A 21,272-nucleotide genomic window follows, 5' to 3' on the forward strand; every position below is an offset into this window, starting at 1 on the left:
GGTAATATAGGTGCAAACAAAGGAAGAAATTCTTTACAAATGTTCATAAATTTGTCTTCTGTTTGGCCTGCTGGATGCAGGCAGTCTTCCCGCTGCATCCATGGGATTGGGAAGTCATGGAGACAGCAGACTTTGTTGTTAAATTCCTCATGCTGGTTGGCATCTTCTACTCACCTTTTCATACCAGTTCTAGAGGGGATACTCAGGCAGCATGTGACATACTATGCCTGCACCTCCACTCACCCATCCCGTCCCATTTGTTTCCAACTGAAAAAAGGGACACGGTCATATTAAAAATGAGCTCAATTCTAACCCGCTCCCTCACCCTTACATGCCACTCAGGCAGTGTAGAGGGACCTTACAGGAGCTGCAAATGCTGGATAAGAATTCCCCCAGTGCAGGGGCAGTGCAGAATGAATATAAACAGCCCAACACTGCCCCTGACGTGGGTTGTTTGCTGGGGTCAGGGCTGGGGATGGAAGAGGAAGTGCCCATAACTAAGGCTGCAGGTTGGTCACGGAAGTCGCAGATTCTGTGACCTTCGTGACTTTTGCAGTGGCCGGTGCAGCTGGCTCAGGGACTGCCCGAGCCAGGCAGCCTCTGGATCAGCAGCACCAGCAGTTTGGGTATGGGAAGGGGCTCAGGACTGCAGCAAGCATTGGGGTGTGGGACGGTGCTTACCTCGGGGGGACTCCTACCGACATGTCCCTGCAGCTCCTAGGCAGAGGGGTCAGGAGGGCTCCACATACTGCCCGTGCCCGCAGGTGCGGCCCCCGCAGCTCCCATTGGCTGCAATTCCCTGCCAATGGGAGCTGAGGAGTCGGCGCTTGTGGTGGGAATAGTGTGTGGAGCTCCCCTGGCCGCCCCTCCCCCTAGGAGCTGCAGAGACATGGCAGTCAGAGCCAGGTAGGGAACCTGCCAGCTCCGCCAATCCTCCCCACCCCCAGCATGGGTCCCGGGCCACACGTTGCCCAATGCCCCCCCCCCCGGTCCATGTGCCGCTGCCCCCACAAGCAGTAGCAGGGGGTCTGGATCACTTTCCGCCACCTGTTCCCTCCCCACCAGTGCCAGCGGGGTCCTCGGTCGTGTGTCGCTGCCCACTCCCCCCCTCCCAGTGCCAGCAGGGATCCTGGGCTGCCTGCCGCTTCCTCAGCACCAATGGGGGGCCCGGGCCATACACCACTGCCTGCCTCCCTCCCAGCACCCATGCTGCTCCCGGAGTGTCCCCCCAGCACCCATGGCCCCCTGGCCCAAGTTTTAATTAAGGGTATATAGTAGGGCTGTTGATTAATCGCAATTAAATCATGTGATTAACTCAAAAAAATTAATTGCAATTAAAAACATTTAATTGCGATTAATTGCAGTTTTAATTGCACGGTTAAAGAATAGAATCCCAATTGAAATTTATTAAATATTTTGGGATGTTTTTCTACATTTTCAAATATATTGACTTCAATTACTACACAGAATACAAAATGCTCACTTTATATTATTTTTGATTACAAATATTTCCACTGTAAAAATGATAAAAGAAATAGTATTTTTCAATTTACCTCATACAAGTACTGGAGTGCAATCTTTTTATCGTGAAAATGCAACTTACAAATGTAGTTTTTTTTTGTTACATAACTGCACTCAAAAACAAAACAGTGTAAAACTTTAGAGCCTACAAGTCCACTTAGTCCTACTTCTTGTTCAGATGACTGCTAAGACAAACAAGTTTGTTTACATTTACGGGACATAATATTGCCCGCTTCTTATTTACAATGTAACCTGAAAGCGAGAACAGGTGTTTGCATGGAACTTTTCTAGCTGGTGTTGCACGGTATTTGTGCCAGATATGCTAAAGATTCATATGCCCCTTCATGCTTTGGCCACCATTCCAGAGAACATGCTTCCATGCTGATGACGCTCATTAAAAAAATAATGCATTAAATAAATTTGTGACTGACCTCCTTGTGGGGAGAATTGTATGCCTCCTGCTCTGTTTTACCCACATTCTACCATATATTTCATGTTATAGCAGTCTCTGATGATGACTCAGCACGTTGTTCATTTTAAGAACACTTTCACTGCAGATTTGACTGAATGCAAAGAAGGTACCAATGTGAGATTTCTAAAGATAGTGTCACGGAGTCCCCGGGCGATGCTCTGGAACTTCTCCCTTGGAAGCCAGGCAGGATGCTGGTGAAGTCTCCCTCCTGTGAGCAGACTGTCTTCAGGGCAAGAAGCTCACACAGCTTCCACCTTCCTGGGTCTGACCTTGGAGCATTCAGCATCCTCTGCCCCTCCGTGCGCTTCCCACAGCCAGTCCGCCCAGGCGCGGTCCTGGGGAAGCCAGAGGGTCCTGCACCCCAACTTCGGAGTCAGACATGACTCTTAGCCAGCCAGTAAAACAGAGGTATATTAGATGACAGGAACATGGTCTAAAATAAAGCTTGTAGGTACAGAGAACAGGACTCCTCAGCTGGGTCCATTTTGGGAGGCAGTGAGCTAGAAAACCACGTCTGCACTTCACTCCTCATCCCCATCCAGCCCCAAACTGACTCCCACTCCAGCCCCTCCTCCTCTGGGCTTTGTCCATTTCCTGGGCCAGGAGGTCACCTGATTCTTTTGTTCTCCAACCCTTTAGCTCTCACCTTGCAGGGGGGAAGGGCCAGGCCATCAGTTGCTAGGAAACAGGGTGTTGGCCATTCTCTGTGTCCAGACCCCTGCACACACGTGCCCTCTAGGGGTCTGCAATGATCATACACCCTTATCCCACCACCTAGATACTTAAGAAATGCCTAGGGGAAACTGAGGCACCCCTACAGTATTCAGAGGAAACATTAAGAACAGTCCCACTTCATCACAGATAGCTACAGCACTCAACCCAAGGTTTAAGAATCTGAAGTGCCTTCCAAAATCTGAGAGGGACGAGGTGTGGGGCATGCTTTCAGATGTCTCAAAAGACCAACACTCCGATGTGGAAACTACAGAACTTGAACCACCAAAAAAGAAAATCAATCTTCTGCTGGTAGCATCTGACTGAGATGATGAAACTGAACATTCGTCAGTTTGCACTGTTTTGTATCGTTATCGAGCAGAACCCAACATCAGCATGGACACATGTCCTCTGGAAAGGTGGTTGAAGCATGAAGGGACATATGAATCTTTAGCACATCTGGCACGTAAATATCTTGCAACGCCAGCTACAACAGTGCCATGAGAATGCCTGTTCTCACTTTCAGGTCACATTGTAAACAAGAAGTGGGCAGCATTATCTCCTGCAAATGTAAACAAACTTGTTTGTCTGAGCGATTGGCTGAACAAGAAGTAGGACTGAGTGGACTGGTAGGCTCTAAAGTTTTACACTGTTTTATTTTTGAGTGCAGGGTTTTTTTGTACATAATTCTACATTTGTAACTTCAATTTTAACAATAAAGAGATTGCGTTACAGTACTAGTAATGGGGGAATTGAAAAATACTGTTTCTTTTGTTTTTTTACAGTGCAAATATTTGTGATAAAATAAATATAAAGTGAACACTGTACATGTTGTATCTGTGTTGTAATTGAAATCAATGTATTTGAAAATGTAGAAAACATCCAAAAATATTTAAACAAATGGTATTCTATTATTTTTTAACAGCGCTATTAATTGTGATTAATTTTTTTAATTGCTTGACAGCCCTATTATATAGTGAAAGTCATGGACAGGTCCCAGGCTGTGAATTTTTGTTTACTGTCCGTATCCTGTCCATGACTTTTACTAAAAATACCCGTGACTAAAATGTAGCCTTATGCATAACATTGTGCACTATGGGGATGCAGCCCATAAGCAACCCTTAAGAGTTGCCATAAATTAGAGCTACTTCAAATCATGCTGGGATGGAAGCATTTTAGCTCTGTGACGGGGTGTACTTGCCCCACACTGGACATGAAGGGGTTAACCCCACAACTCTGGGCAGAGGAAGTCATGCCCCCTTGTCCCTGCTCCAACAGTTGCAGCAGAATAAAAGGGAGCAGCCCTGTTCATTCTATAGTGACTGTTGGAGAGGAAGGATGCACCTTGCAGGCTCCAGTCCAGGAGCAACTGGATCCTGAGACCATGAGAGCAGAGGTGCTGAGACCCAGGTAGATGCCTGGATACCTGTGGATGCCCAACAGAGGCTGGAGTCACTGGGAGCAGTGCAGGCTGAGGAACCCGGAGACTCCAAAGACATCCAGACCACAGCATCATGAAATAAGGTAGGAAGTAGCCCAAGGGAGCTAGAAAGTGGACCGGATATCGAACTGGATCTTGAGCCAGTGACTCAGTGGCACGCACACTTGCTACTGCCAGGGCCCTGGGCTGGGACCCAGTGGAGAGGGAGGGCCCAGGTCCCACTACCCTGACCGCCTTTACCCTTACCCCTGGTTGGCGGCCCACATCCCTGACCCTGGCCACTAGGCCAAATAGCCCTGTTAAGGAGGGCAGCCATACCGATTGTGACCACTAGTCCATACAGCCCGAGAGAGTGGGCAGTTCTACTGACTCTGGCCATTGGGCCATACTGCCCTGACAGCAAGGGTGACCCTATTGACCCTGGTCATTGGGCCGTACTGGTCTGAGGCTAAGGGATGGCAGGTAGACTTAACCGTGGGGCTGCAATGCCTGTGCCCTGCCACAAAGGGGGACAAGGTGTACTTGCCCTGCAACAAGCTCTTCCAGCAGTTCAGAATCCAGGTGACCTAAAGCCACTTCTGTACCTCCTAACCAGTCACAGCACAGAATTGGTCTCCATATTTTAATAAAATAGCCTAATCATGTGGCAACAACTTACAATGAATATTTAAACAAAAACCTCAATGTACTCTTCACCATTTGTTTGTTTCCTCATTTTTCTCTGTTTACTCAATGAAGTAGACTAGTCAGTTACACATTTGTTTATAGTGAATTTCTAATCATTTTTACTCTTGAGATGTTAGACACGGGCAAAATACTTCAGTTTTAGGTTTGAAAACACTTCAGAGGAATGTTTATATCCCAACCAATCAATGTTTTTATTTTTGGAATTTAAAAAAAAACGGATTTTTTTAATTTTAGGATTAGCTGGATAATGAGAACATCCACCATTAGATTAGAAAGGGAAAACTATATATAAGGGATATCGTCCCTCATGCTGAAGGACATAAGTCCTTTCTAGACTGGGGTTTAAAGATGTGTTGTTAGAATGTGCTAGTGGACACATTCCAACTAACATTTGAAGAGTGTAGTGTAGACATGGCAGCATATTCTTTAACAGATATTAGGCTGTAACACGACCAGCTTAACATGTGTTAAAGACAGCATGTCTTGTCTACACTAGACCTTTCAAATGTGTTAGGATGTTTAGCTGAGATATTTTAACAACACACTTTTTATTCTAGATGAGATAAGTGATGGAGGTTAGGAGAAGGAATGTCCCATATTGGCTGGCAATTCTCTAATTGTCCACTATGGGGGTCTCCTGTACCTTCCTCTGAAATATCCGGTACTGGCCGTTGTCAGAAGCCCCAACTCAGGAAAGCCTGATTTTAAGCATGTGCTTAAGTCCCAGGGACCTACATAGGACTTAAGCATGTACTTATGTGTTGACATGCCTATGGATGTTTTCCTGAATCAGGGCCAGAGACAGGATACTGGGCCACTGGTTTGATTTGGTATGACATTTCCTGTTCCTAAAAACTTGTCTCACGATCTATACTTTGGGCTTACGTCAACTTGATGGTGTGTCCTTTTATTAGTAATGATTATAAATTAATGCTTAATAAATATAACATTTAAATAGGAAAAAGTGGTGGTGTCATATTGTAAGAATTTACATCAGCTGTAAAGCTCCAAATTCTTCAGATTTACCCTAATTATCTTTCATTTGGGGCAGAGAGGACGGTGGTGCCTGTATGCACATTTGTTGATTTTGATCTTGGAACCTGAACACACAGTTCAGACTGATCATTCAGCTGTTTTTTGTTTTGTTTGCTTGTTTTTGTTTTAATAAATTCTCTGTCTTCTGTACCAATGTACTCTCTGCTACCTATGCCTGATTTTTGGAGCATAGACTTTTATGTGAGCAGCAAATTGCTAGTGGGAAAAAAGCTGGTTTATTTCCTTTCTTTTACCAGTAATAGAGGATATTTCAGAGGAAATTACTATGTATAGCACATGACAAAATATTTTGTTCCCATTGTGCTGGAATGTGTCCAGAACAGAGAAACTATACTTAAGATTACAAAAAAAAAAAGAAAAAGAAAAAAGGGAAATAACAACATGGGGTTGTCTGCAGTGCAATAAGGAAAACAGAAAAACACCAGAAGAGGCAACCTGAGAATATGCTTTCTCCATGTGTTAAATATTTTAAAACATGAAGGTTTTCATTTCATTTCAAAAACAGGAGACCCACTGTTTTTACAATTCCTTATTTTTCTGAGGAGACTGTTCCATTCCAATATTTGTAGGACACGCCACTCCAGTTATAAAGATAGTTGATTGTGGTTACTTTGACAAATGCAGAGGAATCAGTATGTGGCTTGCCTGGATGAATATACAGTTTATTTTTTTGTAAGTAAAATATCTATAAAAACAAGTCAGAGACACAGCCTTGTCATCTATTGTCTGGTTAGTGGTCCATGGTACTGAAAGTACACAGTACATATAAAAATTATATTTCATTAAAAAAAACACATTGCATTGTACTTTGCAATTTTATAGGGTATTATTACAGCTTGTTTTTTTTTAACGATAAAACTTACTCTATTGATTGTTCAGTTTTGTAACTAGCATTGTCATAGTGAAAAAATGTTTTTATGCTTAACAAAGATGAAGTGAGAAAGATATCTGATTAATAGCATTTATTGCCATATCCTGTAGTTCCAAGATAAGAAATGTACGTAATTCCCAGAACACAGTTAGAATAGGCAGCCCTTCTCCACTGAGTTCTTTGGAATCCAGTGCTTCTTTCCTGTACCCAGATCATTTGTATGGGGGAGGAGAGTGACAAAAAAGAAACTATACTATGAAAAATATTGAACCACTGATTCTTTTTAAGGATACCTCTTTATTATTATTTATTTGTGTTACTCTAATGCCTAGAGTCCCCAACTAAGATTGTTGCTAAGTTGTGCTAGGCACTTACCCAGAGAGTTTACAATCTAGCTAGGCAGGAGAAACAGAGGCATGAAGAGACTTGCCCAATGTCACCCAGCAGATCAGGGCATAGAACCCACATCTCCTGCATTAGTGCCCTGTCCACTAGACCATGCTACTGGACCACACGGCAGGACTGTGGTGTCGCTATTGTTGGAGCCCTAAGGGAATCTTTCACCATCATGCTTAGCTTGTGTATGAAAATAAAAAAACAAAGAGAGAACATAATCTTTAGCATGGTTTGTCTTTCAACTTTCAGATCACAATATACACCGAAAGGAATATTTCCCAAAAGGGAAAAAAAACTGTGCCTTTTTTCACACAGCATTTGGAGATTTATGTTGAGTTTTATACTGCAAACTTCTCCCCACCCTCAAAGGAGACCATACAGAAATCAGAAGACAGATAAAAACATCATGTAACCTTATTTTTAAAATCTCATTTTTGTGGGGGCCTGCCTGACACATGATTTTTGCAATGTTATGTGCTGGCCCTTTAAAGGCAGATGTGCCCCAGCACATCTGTTTGGGGCCTTAGTTCCCTCAGCTCCTTTAAGAACAAAGTTCTGGGAGCTGTAATTTCCAGACTGATTGTGTGGCTAGGTTGTGAGCAAGGCATGTTGGGAAGAAAGAAGCAGGATGAAAGGCAGGTCTTGGATTTCAGGAGCTGCATTTTGGTGCAAGGCATGTCAGGGATGGATATAAGGAAGAGCTGCTGGTGGCTCCCTAGAGGGAGCTGAAAATGGAACCCATGAGTTACTGAGGTGAAGAAGCCTGAGAATAGCCTGAGAGGAAGTGGCTCTTGGAAATGTGAATCAGGGAAGTTAACTGCCCACAACTTAGGGTCCTCAGAGGAGAGGGAGTACCTGGACTCCCTTGGCATGACCTAGAGGTGTGCAAAACCCTAGCATGTAATTGGAAAAACTTGGAGGCAGGTAGTGGCTTGGGGAAGTGAAGAATGGCTTGACTACTGATAAGGGGAGATGGAACCCTGTGACCCTAAAGGAGGGTGACAGAACAGGTTGGCTGTGTCAAGAGGTAAAAGTTGTGGCCTGGGGATGGGTGAAGGACTACGAGAGAATCTTGCATCAATTGGGGTGATGGACAGTTGAGCCTGGGGAGGACTGACTGATTTTTGTGTGAGTTGGAACTCTTTATTTGCCCTAGAAAGGAATGACTTTTTGGTTTGGATGGAGGGGCAGCCTATTCTACTAGAAGGGAAACTGAAGAACTAAATTACCACAATTAAATTGCCTACCACAAGAGGGAGACTAGATCACTTGTGGAGTTGAAACTGAGGCATGACCACACCTGCTTCAGAGAAGTTAAGAATGCATTAAATCAGCCCTGGTCTACACTATGAGTTCAGGTCGATTTAACCCTGCACCCATCCATACGACCAAGCCTGTTTTGTAGACTTAAAGGGCTCTTAAAATCGATTTCTGTACTCCTCCCCGGCGAGGGGAATAGTGCTAAAATCGACATCGCTGGGTCGAATTTGGGGTAGTGTGGATGTAATTCGATGGTATTGGCCTCCGGGAGCTATCCCAGAGTGCTCCATTGTGACCACTCTGGACAGCACTCTCAACTCAGATGCATTGGCCAGGTAGACAGGAAAAGCCCCGGAAACTTTTGAATTTCATTTCCTGTTTGGCCAGCGTGGAAAGCTGATCAGTACAGGTGATCTTGGAGTCCCAGAATCACAAAAGAGCTCCAGCATGGACCAAATGGCAGACACTGGATCTGATCGCTGAATAGGGAGAAGAATCCATGCAGGCAGAGCTTCATTCCAAAAGACGAAATGGCAAGGGCATGATGGACAGAGGCTACAACAGGGGCACACAACAGTGCTGCATGAAAGAGCTCAGGCAAGCCTACCAAAAAACAAAGGATGCAAACGGTCACTCCAGGTCAGAGCCCCATACATGCTACTTCTATGATGAGCTGCATGCAATTCTAGGGAGCGCCCCTACCGCTACCCCACCACTGTCCATGGACACCTTCAAGGGGGGAGTCTCAAGCAACAGGGATGAGGATTTTGTTGAGGAGGAGGAGGAGGAGGTTGAGGATAGCGCACAGCAGGCAAGCAGAGAATCCCTTCTCCCCGGCAGCCAGGAACTTTTCATCACCCTGCAGCCAATATCCTCCCAACCCTCCCAAGGCGGGCTTCTGGACCATGAAGCTGGAGAAGGCACCTCTGGTGAGTGTACCTCTGAAAATATAATACAGGGTTTAAAAGCAAGCATGTTTAATGATTAATTTGCCCTGAAGACTTGGGATGCCTTTGTGGCCAGTATAGCTCCTGGAAAAGTCTCTTAACTTGTCTGGGGATGGAGCGGAAATCCTTCAGGGACATCTCCATGAAGCTCTCCTGGAGGTACTCTAAAAGCCTTTGCAGAAGGTTTCTGGGGAGCTCAGCCTTATTCCGTCCTCCATAGTAGGACATTTTTACCACGCCAAGCTAGTAGCAAGTAGTCTGGAATAATTGCAGAACAAAGCATTGCAGCGAATGGGCCCGGGCTTTGGTGGCATTCAAGCAACATCCGTTCTTTATCTCTTTGTGTTAGCCACAGGAGAGTGATATCATTCATGGTCACCTGGTTCAAATATGGGACATTTGTTTAAGGGGACATTCAGAGGTGTCCGTTCCTGCTGGGCTGTTTACCGTTGGCTGAAAAGAAATCATCCCCGCTGTCAGCCACGCGGTTGGGGGAGGCCCGTTCATGCTGAGCTGTTTGAGTTTGGCTGACAGGGATCTTCCCTGATACTACCCATGCAGTGGGGGGTGAAGCGATCATCCCAGAGAATTGGGGATGGGTGCGTTGGGTTGTGCTGCACATTCACCCTAAAACCGCAGCCCCTCCTTTTAAATGGCCAACCCAATGGGCTTTGCTTGGTATAGGAAAGGAGGGCGCTGCTGTTTGAAAGCATTCCCACATGTTATGAAGGTTGAAGAAGCCGAAACCCTTTGCCTTACCATGGCTGCCTGCAAGCCGAATTCTGTTGCCGAGACGAGCATGTGTGATGTCTCACACCAAACCGGCAGGCACTCAATATAAGAGGCAAAATGCGACCTTGTACCAAAAGCACATGTGCTATGTAATGTGAATCGCTTGATTCAGTGTGAAATAGTCTTCCCTTTGTTCTCTAAAATGTATCTTTTTAAATACTACTCTCCCTTTTTTTCCTCCCACAACTGCAAATGTTTCTACACTCCCCCTACCATCTCCGTCCTAGAGACTAGCGCTGATTAGAAGGCGAAAAAAACGCACTCGAGATGAAATGTTCTCAGACCTCATACAGTCCTCCCGCACTGAAAGAGCACAGCAGAATGCATGGAGGCAAACAATGGCAGAGACCAGGAAAGCGTTAAATGAATGCGATGAGAGGAGGGAGGAATGCGATGAGAGGAGGCAGGAGCGCGATGAGAGGAGGCAGGATGCAATGCTGAGTCTAATGGGGGAGCAAACTGACATGCTCAGGCATCTGGTAGAGTTGCAGGAAAGGTAGCAGGAGCACAGATCGTCGCTGCAGCCCCTGTATAACCACCTGTCCTCCTCCCCAAGTTCCATATCTTCCTCACCCAGATGCCCAAGAATGCGGGGGGGAAGGTGGCTACAGGCACCCAGCCACTCCACCCCAGAGGATTGCCCAAGCAACAGAAGGCTGGCATTCAGTAAGTTTTGAACTGTAGTGTGGCCTAGTCCTTCCCTCCTCCCCTCATCCACCACTCCACCCTGTGCTTCCCTCCTCACCCACCCCTCCCGGGTTACCTTGCGAGTTTTCCCCCTTTTTGTGTGATGAATGAATAATGCATGATTTTGAAACAATAATGACTTTATTGCCTCTAAAGCGGTGATTGAAGGGGGGAGGTCGGTTGGCTTACAGGGAAGTAGAGTCAACCAAGGGGGTGGATTTTCATCAAGGAGAAACAAACAGAACTGTCATACCGTAGCCTGGCCAGTCATGAAACTGGTTTTCAAAGCTTCTCTGATGTGCAGGACGCCCAGCTGTGCTCTTCTAATCGCCCTGGTGTCTGGTTGCGTGTAATTGGCCACCAGGTGGTTTGCCTCAACCTCCCATCCCACCATAAACGTCTCCCCCTTACTCTCACAGATATTGTGGAGCACACAGCAAACAGCAATAACAATGGGAATATTGGTTTCGCTGAGGTCTAACCTAGTCAGTAAACTGCATCAGCGAGCTTTTAAATGTCCAAATGCACATTCTACCACCATTCTGCACTTCCTCAGCCTATAGTTGAACTGCTTCTTACTACTGTCCAAGGTGCCTGTGTATGGTTTCATGAGCCATTGCATTAAGGGGTAGGCTGGGTCCCCAAGGATACATATAGGCATTTCAACATCCCCAATGGTAATTTTCTGGTCTGGGAAGTAAGTTGCTTCCTGCAGCTGTTCAAACAAACCAGAGTTCCTGAAGATGCAAGCGTCATGCACCTTTCCCGGATATCCCATGTTGATGTCAGTGAAACGTCCCTTGTGATCCACCAGTGCTTGCAGCACCATTGAAAAGTACCCCTCGCGGTTTACGTACTGGCGGCCAAGGTGGTCCGGTGCCAAGATAGGGATATGCGTTCCGTCTATGTCCCACCACAGTTAGGGAACCCCATTGCAGGAAAGCCATCCACTATGAGCTGTACATTTCCCAGAGTCACTACCCTTGATAGCAGCAGCTCAGAGATTGCACTGGCTACTTGGATCACAGCAGCCCCCACAGTAGATTTACCCATTCCAAATTGATTCCCGACTGACCGGTAGCTGTCTGGCACTGCAAGCTTCCACAGGGCTATTGCCATGCGCTTGTGAACTGTGAGGGCTGCTCTCATCTTGATATTCTTGTGCTTCAGGGCAGGGGAAAGCAAGTCACAAAGTTCCATGAATGTGCCCTTATGCATGCGAAAGTTTCGTAACCACTGGGAATCATCTCAGACCCGCAACACTATGCAGTCCCACCAGTCTGTGCTTGTTTCCCAGGCCCAGAATCGGCATTCCACGGCATGTACCTGCCCCATTACCACCAGGATGTCCAGATTGCCAGGGCCCATGCTTTGAGAGAAATCTGTGTCCATGTCCTCATCACTCACGTGACCGCGCTGTCATCGCCTCCTCGCCTGCTTTTGCAAGTTCTGCGCACACTACAGGATAATGCACAAGGTGTTTGCAATGCTCACAACAGCAGCGGTGAGCTGAGTGGGCTCCATGCTTGCCGTGGTATGGCATCTGCAGGATAGCAGAGTTGCAACAGAAGCAATGGATCATAGAATCATAGAATATCAGGGTTGGAAGGGACCTCAGGAGGTCATCTAGTCCAATCCCCTGCTCAAAGCAGGACCAATTCCCAATTTTTGCTCCAGATCCCTAAATGGCCCCCTCAAGGATTGAACTCACAACTCTGGATTTAGCAGGCCAATGCTCAAACCACTGAGCTATCCCTCCCACCCAACAGATCTGACGACAGATGCCACGAGAATAGATATTTATACAGAACGACGAGAGGACCTGCAAGGTGGATTCATGGCACCAGGAGAGCAAGACAGCAGAGTTGAAGCGGAAGTGGTGGAGGATGACGGTTAGCACCTCGCGCATTTCCTGAGGAAGAACACAAGTCCCCAGGAGCATATAACAGACAACATGGAGAAATTCGCTATTGTCTATCGCTATCGAATTGAGACAAGAGCAGCAGAGTAGAGTTGCAGTGGAAGCGGTGGATGACGACGAAGGTTAGCAGTCCCATTGCACCATCTGCTGACAGCAGTATGGCATCTGCACGGAAAAAAGGTGTGAAACGATTGTCTACCGTTGCTTTCACGGAGCGGGGGGCAACTGACAACATGTACCCCAAACCACCCGCGACAATGTTTTTGCCCCATCAGATATTGGGAGCTCAACCCAGAATTCCAAAGGGCAGCGGAGACTGCGGGAACTGTGGAATAGCTACCAACAGTGCAATACTCCGAAAGTTGATGCTAGCCATGGTACTGTGGACGCACTCTGCCTACTTAATGCGCTTAGTGAGGACATACGCAATCGACTGTATAAAATTGACTTCTATAAGATTGACCTAATTTCGTAGTGTAGACATACCCTCAGTTATAAATGTGCTTGTAAGACACCAGACAAATGTATAAAGTGGGGAGTCCACAGTACAACTTGTCTTCTAAGAGACACAAACCTTACAACCCCAAAATATTAAAACTGCACAACTGTGTAGCCAACTTGTTTTGAAACCATAAAATGTGCTCCATGGGTGTGCAGTTGCAATTCCAGTACTGATTCTGTATACCTCAGCTGGAGGGCAGGAGGGTGAGTTTTTATCTTGCACTCTTTAATGATGTCTTTCTGGAATATGCTGTGTCCAGCCTGATTTAAAATGCAATGAGGTTAATTATCAACAGAGGAAGAGCGTATGATTCCAATTATTCTGCTTCTTAACAGAAGGGTAACCTTTAGTAGACAATTTATGCCTAAGTAGCTTTTTGTACGTCTTCTGTGGAATCTGCGTTGAGCCCTTTAATGATGAATCAGGAAGTCTGGTGTTCAGCAGAGGCTGTCAGTTACTATTTGATTCTAGAAACTTTGTGCAGTTGTTTCCCTGAGCAATTAAGGATAAACAACAGTCCAAAATAATAAACTAAATCCAACAGTAAGGAAGCAGGGAGACATTGTTCTGTTCACAAACCCTTTGTGGATGGCCTGATTTGATAACTTGCAATGAAAATACTTCAATGGGGAGTGTTTCACAGAGATTTACATAGTGGCTTGATATGTTGTGAACCCGATCAGTAGCAGATAAACAGTTCAGTAGTGGTATAAGCAAGGAGACATTTGCACTGTATGTCCTACTATAAACTAGAGTAGAGTAAAAGATTAGGCACTCTGCTCTTCTCACACTTTGGGCCTGATACTGGTCTCAGTGAAGCCAGTGGCAAAACTGCTACTAATTACAGTGAGAATCATTCCTTTAATGAATAAAAGTAGAATTGACCAGTTTGATGGGTGGTAGAGCCATCCGTTCATGGAAGGAAGTGCAGTTATAATAGAAAAGTTTAGTGGCTGGACATGAGGAAGAGGGTATAATTCAGTGTTTTCTTTTTGTATTCAGCTTGGAAGCACAAGCTCCATCCTAAAGCTTGCCCAGTCCAGGCTTTCAAAGTATTGCCAAGGCACATTGCATGAAACCATTACTGCTGCTCAGAAATGGGTCTCTCTCTGGCAGGCCTGCATGATGGAGTAGTATCCTTTCTAGCTGACATAGTCCTGTGCTTCTTGTGCCAGGCAAACTATGAGCACCTTACCTTATGCCGTCAATGGCCAGAGCAGGTTGGGAACCCCATTCCCTCAAAGCCAGCTATTTCAGGCACATCAGCTATGCCCGCTACCTGTGGGTAAACCACATCAGTAATCTCCTCACAAACCTGCACTGCCAGTTGACTGGTTAGCCACCAACCTGTAGCAGTCTGGGATAGCCAGCTTCCAGATGGCAATAGAAATCCACTTCTGGACTGGTATAGCCTCCCTTGTATGTGTACCCTGGTGCTGGAGGGTCTGCGCAAGCTACTCTCACAACTCCATGAAGGTCCTCATGTGGAATTTCTTGAGCCACTTCTGGTCACCCCAGCTCTCTGGGATGTGATTCCACCAGCCTGTACTAGTTGTCCTGCATCACAAGTGCCAGTTTGCATGTGGGGAATCTATAGTGACTGCGGCATGCATTAGTGGTGTCCGTTCTGACATATCAGCATCCACCCCTCATGACTTTCTCTCTGAGACCTGTTGCCACATTCTGAGGGTCACAGGCTGCTTCTGAAATATCCTCCTGTGCCCCATGCCCTCTGTCTGCATCCTGCTGCAATAAGAGAGCAGACAAAAGCAGAAACAGTTCACTAACCTCTGCTGGATCCATATCTCGGTGTGGGTTGGAAGGTTGGAATGGAGGTCATGGACAGAAGTGAGGTATGTGCAGAGCTGGAAGTGCTTTAGTTTACTATACTGGCGGGCTAAGAACATGCCCACATGGGTGTGGGAAGGACAGACAAGTTCTCCCACAATACACATGCCACAATTCCTAGAGTGGCTCAAGTTAGTGAAGCACTAAAAACCTGGGGATACCCAGAAATCCGAGACCCTAACTTGGCTAACTGCTGTGTGAGCGTGGATGCGATACACATGTATGAGTTGATTGTGGCTCTGGAAACCTGGGTACCTGTGCCTGAGTACCCAGACTTTGGTAAACTCTGCAGTGAAGATTTACCCCTAGTCACAACCCCACCGATTTCATGCTGGCAAGTGCAGACAGTAGGCCGTAGACCTTCCCCTCACCCCACCCTCCATGCCCACGGTCCCAGACAGTGCTACTATGGAGCACTAACTGTGCTCTCCACCTGTATTGTAGTTTGCCTTTCTGCAGGGGTTGAGAGGAATGCAGAGGTCTTTTGTGCCATTTCCCCCCGTTGCTCACCTCACAGTTTTAGTCCCCTGTGAGCTGTTTACTGTCAATCCCAGATCCCTTTCAGCATTACTGCTTTCCAAATACCTCCTACCTATTAGACAGCTGTGTTTTAGATTACTTGCCCACAAGGGTATTAGCTCGCATTGATCCAAGCTTAATTTCTTGTCCACATATCTAGTCTAACCACTTTGGATCCTGTTACATTATTTCTGTCTTCACTAATGTTTGCCACACATTTCAATTTAATTATAGAATCATAGGACTGGTGGAAGGGATCTCGAGAGGTCATCGGGTCCAGTCTCCTGCACTCATGGCAGGACTAAGTATTATCTAGACCATCCCTGACAGGTGTTTGCCTAACCTGCTATTAAAAATCTCCAGTGATGGTTTAGATGATATCAACATACTCTTTACTCCCACTTTCAGACCGCTAATAAGAATCCTAAGTAGACCAAGACTAACACTGACCCTAGTAGGCTTCACTGCACACCTAACAGTCCTATTTTTCATTACCAGCAAGTTGTGTTTCAGGGTCTGCAAATAGCCAAGGCTGTGGTGAATCATCTTTCAGGTAACATCTTTTTGCTTTTAACTTCTCCCTAGGGAAAGGTGGCAACCTTATCTTTACAACTTTATGTGACACAGTGTTGCTTCTCAATATACTCTGGCACATTTCTTTATCCAGCACAGCTCTCCCTGTCTTTTTTTGAGTAACAACTCTGCTTTTCTCATGCAAAAGTGTTTCCACTGTGCATAAACAGTTGGAGAAACAGAACAGTATAAGCACTATACAGGCTTGTTTATTGGGCACCTTTATCCAATAAGACTTAAATATTTATTTTATTCTAAAATGGAAGCATGATGCAGAAGTAGACATGAATGAGAGGACAGTTTATTTTCTCGCTTTCTAAAAGAGAAAGTATAACAAAAGCAGTTGGCATCTTCATCTGAGCCCATCCTGTCTTGAATACACTGGGATGCATGCACATCATTTTGTTTTTCATCAGTAGTCTGCAATGTACGCAAGTCAAACGGGGCACTTGGGACTCTTAGTGTCTTGTGCATGCTCTGAGTCTTTAGTTATGTGGATGTTTTCCTTTGCTTTCCGTTTGGAACATGTCTTGTTAGAGCCAAGAAAACTGTCACTGTTTATACATAAGAATAATACTCTCTTTTAAAAAAAGATCCAGGTAGATCTTAAAAAACCCTGAACCCGAGCATTTAATCATAAAATCATAGAATATCAGGGTTGGAAGGGACCCCTGAAGGTCATCTAGTCCAACCCCCTGCTCGAAGCAGGACCAATTCCCAGTTAAATCATCCCAGCCAGGGCTTTGTCAAGCCTGACCTTAAAAACCTCTAAGGACGGAGATTCTACCACCTCCCTAGGTAACGCATTCCAGTGTTTCACCACCCTCTTAGTGAAAAAGTTTTTCCTAATATCCAATCTAAACCTCCCCCACTGCAACTTGAGACCATTACTCCTCGTTCTGTCATCTGCTACCATTGAGAACAGTCTAGAGCCATCCTCTTTGGAACCCCCTTTCAGGTAGTTGAAAGCAGCTATCAAATCCCCCCTCATTCTTCTCTTCTGCAGGCTAAACAATCCCAGCTCCCTCAGCCTCTCCTCATAAGTCATGTGTTCTAGACCCCTAATCATTTTTGTTGCCCTTCGCTGGACTCTCTCCAATTTATCCACATCCTTCTTGTAGTGTGGGGCCCAAAACTGGACACAGTACTCCAGATGAGGCCTCACCAATGTCGAATAGAGGGGAACGATCACGTCCCTCGATCTGCTCGCTATGCCCCTACTTATACATCCCAAAATGCCATTGGCCTTCTTGGCAACAAGGGCACACTGCTGACTCATATCCAGCTTCTCGTCCACTGTCACCCCTAGGTCCTTTTCCGCAGAACTGCTGCCTAGCCATTCGGTCCCTAGTCTGTAGCGGTGCACTGGATTCTTCCATCCTAAGTGCAGGACCCTGCACTTATCCTTATTGAACCTCATCAGATTTCTTTTGGCCCAATCCTCCAATTTGTCTAGGTCCTTCTGTATCCTATCCCTCCCCTCCAGCGTATCTACCACTCCTCCCAGTTTAGTATCATCCGCAAATTTGCTGAGAGTGCAATCCACACCATCCTCCAGATCATTTATGAAGATATTGAACAAAACCGGCCCCAGGACCGACCCTTGGGGCACTCCACTTGATACCGGCTGCCAACTAGACATGGAGCCATTGATCACTACCCGTTGAGCCCGACAATCTAGCCAGCTTTCTACCCACCTTATAGTGCATTCATCCAGCCCATACTTCCTTAACTTGCTGACAAGAATACTGTGGGAGACCGTGTCAAAAGCTTTGCTAAAGTCAAGAAACAATACATCCACTGCTTTCCCTTCATCCACAGAACCAGTAATCTCATCATAAAAGGCGATTAGATTAGTCAGGCATGACCTTCCCTTGGTGAATCCATGCTGGCTGTTCCTGATCACTTTCCTCTCATGCAAGTGCTTCAGGATTGATTCTTTGAGGACCTGCTCCATGATTTTTCCAGGGACTGAGGTGAGGCTGACTGGCCTGTAGTTCCCAGGATCCTCCTTCTTCCCTTTTTTAAAGATTGGCACTACATTAGCCTTTTTCCAGTCATCCGGGACTTCCCCGGTTCGCCACGAGTTTTCAAAGATAATGGCCAATGGCTCTGCAATCACAGCCGCCAATTCCTTCAGCACTCTCGGATGCAACTCGTCCGGCCCCATGGACTTGTGCACGTCCAGCTTTTCTAAATAGTCCCTAACCACCTCTATCTCCACAGAGGGCTGGCCATCTCTTCCCCATTTTGTGATGCCCAGCGCAGCAGTCTGGGAGCTGCCCTTGTTAGTGAAAACAGAGGCAAAAAAAGCATTGAGTACATTAGCTTTTTCCACATCTTCTGTCACTAGGTTGCCTCCCTCATTCAGTAAGGGGCCCACACTTTCCTTGGCTTTCTTCTTGTTGCCAACATACCTGAAAAAACCCTTCTTGTTACTCTTGACATCTCTCGCTAGCTGCAGCTCCAGGTGTGATTTGGCCCTCCTGATTTCATTCCTACATGCCCGAGCAATATTTTTATACTCTTCCCTGGTCATATGTCCAACCTTCCACTTCTTGTAAGCTTCTTTTTTATGTTTAAGATCCTCTAGGATTTCACCATTAAGCCAAGCTGGTCGCCTGCCATATTTACTATTCTTTCGACCCATCGGGATGGTTTGTCCCTGTAACCTCAACAGGGATTCCTTGAAATACAGCCAGCTCTCCTGGACTCCTTTCCCCTTCAAGTTAGTCCCCCAGGGGGGTAGGCACTGCAGTCAAGTGCAGTCTCAGCATGTGCAATTTGTACTGTCTCAGTGAGGTGTACACTGTAACAAATAGGATGATTGTAATATGACAGGAGAACCATCGATCTCAGCTGTTTTTTGTTTGCACCAATCATATGGTTATTTGTTTTCCTGTTCATTCTGAAGAGCTAAGCAAATGAGCATCCACCAACCGATCCTAAAAGAGGAAAACATACTGTGAGCTGTGCATAGACTTAAAAACATGAACGCTATTGATTAAGGATGGGGTGAATCAACTCTTTTTTAGGCTGCATCTACACCACGAGCTAGGGGTGTGATGCCCAGCTCACAAACTCATGCTAATTCCATAAGAGCTAAACAGTAACATCTGAACAGTAACGTAGCACAGGGAGCGGTGGCATGGCTTAGCCTTGCAGAGTACGCACCCTGGCATTCAGGTAGATTTGTAACCAGCATGGCTAAGCCATGCCGCTGCTGCCTGTGTTACTGTGGCTACACGACTATTTATATTAGTGCTAGTTCTTATTGACTAGTTTGAGTACGCGTATGCGAGCTGGGACTCCTGTGCATAGCTCCTAGTGCAGATGTAGTTCTAGAGTCTTCTGACATCAAACACCAGTCCTAAACGTCATCAGATACTAGCTACAGGTCTGACATAACTCTGAGACAAGCTAATGGCAGACTTTCCATGAACTGAAATGGGAGCTAAATTGGGCCTTATGAATTTAGAACGAAATCCTAAAATACGTGGCTTGTTTTTTATGTCATGTCCATTCATTTCAGGAGGAGTTTAGTGGGTTCTGTTGGTTTTGGAAAGTAATCTGAATGGAAACTAAGGGCTATGTACCCCTTCCTCCAACTCTTAACTGTTGATTAATTATTTGTAGCTGTCGGTACAAATAGATGCCGTTTAAGATGGTTGTTTGAAGTAACCGATTTCTGAATAATAATTGCCACAAGGTATATATAAGTTCTATCTTGTTCTTGCTCTGTTTTTGTTAACTGTTAAAGTTATTCTACTGTCAGTCCTCTGCCAGAATCCTACCACAGTGTCCAACACGAACAAGTGGTTTTAAAGGCTTATGAGTAGGGTCATAAACATGATTTCTGCTTGTGGAATTGCTGCTTGTACTAAAACTCCTCAAGTCCAATGCACATTTGGCACTAGGCATGTAACTGTACTTTCCCAATCCTTGCCCATATGTTGGTAAATTCTCTGTAAATCTTTATTTTCCTAATGAAATCACTGAATGGTTCTGCACTCTGATTCCTGCCTCTATCCAAAAATAGCATGAACCTTATCTGACCTCATGATGTAAGTAACTTTCTACACTTGAGTTGATAGTGATAAACCTGGGGTTGTGTGCAGTCACCAAGAAAACTAAACCACTTTAATCAGGGCTAGTTGAAGTAGAAAGCAAACTTGCCTGTTTAAACTCTCTCAAATCCACCATAATCATATAATCTGTTTCACAATCAGGACAGGTTCTGAATACAGCATTTATTATGTACCATCTCTTACTCTGACAGTTTCTCAATATTTTCCTGTTGTGATGGGGAATCGCTTTTATGAAGGACAAAACAGGGCAATGTTACGTGGTGCCATAAGACTGTGAGGGGAGTGAAAAGACGAGTGAGAAATGTATTTATTTTTCAATACTGGTTTTAAAATTAACCCCCATCCTGCAGGTTTCATGAGTTGCTTGCTACAGACAGTCTGTTGCTTTCTTTCTTTTGTCCTGTCTCCTTTTCCTATGAGTGCCTGTTGCTCAGATGACTTTTCCAAACACGCAGCAAGAAATTGCATTCCTGAATACAATTCCAGCTCTGTGAGAACTGAAGATGAGTTCTATCCCCCCCAATTATCTCATGCTGTCTGGTTCTTGGATAGACAAAATTCACTGGGCTAAGGATGTGCTCAATCCACACTGCCAGTATTTATCTGAATATGGAATAATTGGTCTTGAAATTCAGCAAATGCTGATTGTAAACACAGTTGTGCTGTGAAGTATGTATGTGTGAAGCGGGGCAGTGAACCCACCCAATTCTCCTCCCACCTCTCCTAGTGCAAGCAGCCCAGGCCAGAAGGAGGAGAATTTGGAGACGAGGGGAAGTGGCCAGCAGAAGGATGTTGGGATGTAGCTGAGTGACTGGCTGGGTGGGAGTGGAGTCTTTAGCATGGGAGAACAGTGGCAAGAGAGTCTAGGGATCCTCAATCGTGAAAATCCCAGATTCATTCTCCAGAATAAGAATCTTTCTGCCAAGAAAATTGGCATACCTGGATGAGTTGGAGATCTTTAAAAAAAACTCCCCACTCCA

At 45.5% G+C, this 21,272-nt stretch overlaps 2 long non-coding RNA genes across 3 annotated transcripts in view; one reads left to right on the top strand and one right to left on the bottom strand.

Moving 5' to 3' along the window:
• Window positions 1–21,272, top strand: part of LOC140911185 (uncharacterized) — a 466,381-nt gene that overhangs the window by 10,231 nt on the left and 434,878 nt on the right. The gene's annotated exons all lie outside the window — the stretch shown is intronic.
• LOC140911187 (uncharacterized) overlaps window positions 18,742–21,272 on the bottom strand; it is a 39,901-nt gene continuing 37,370 nt past the window's right edge. For both annotated transcript variants that reach the window (XR_012158859.2, XR_012158858.2), the window contains one exon: window positions 18,742–19,149. This is a non-coding gene — a long non-coding RNA (uncharacterized LOC140911187). The remainder of the gene's footprint in view (window positions 19,150–21,272) is intronic.

The sequence above is a fragment of the Lepidochelys kempii genome, chromosome 5 (genome assembly GCF_965140285.1).
Source record: "Lepidochelys kempii isolate rLepKem1 chromosome 5, rLepKem1.hap1, whole genome shotgun sequence".
NCBI classification, from domain to species: Eukaryota; Metazoa; Chordata; order Testudines; family Cheloniidae; genus Lepidochelys; species Lepidochelys kempii.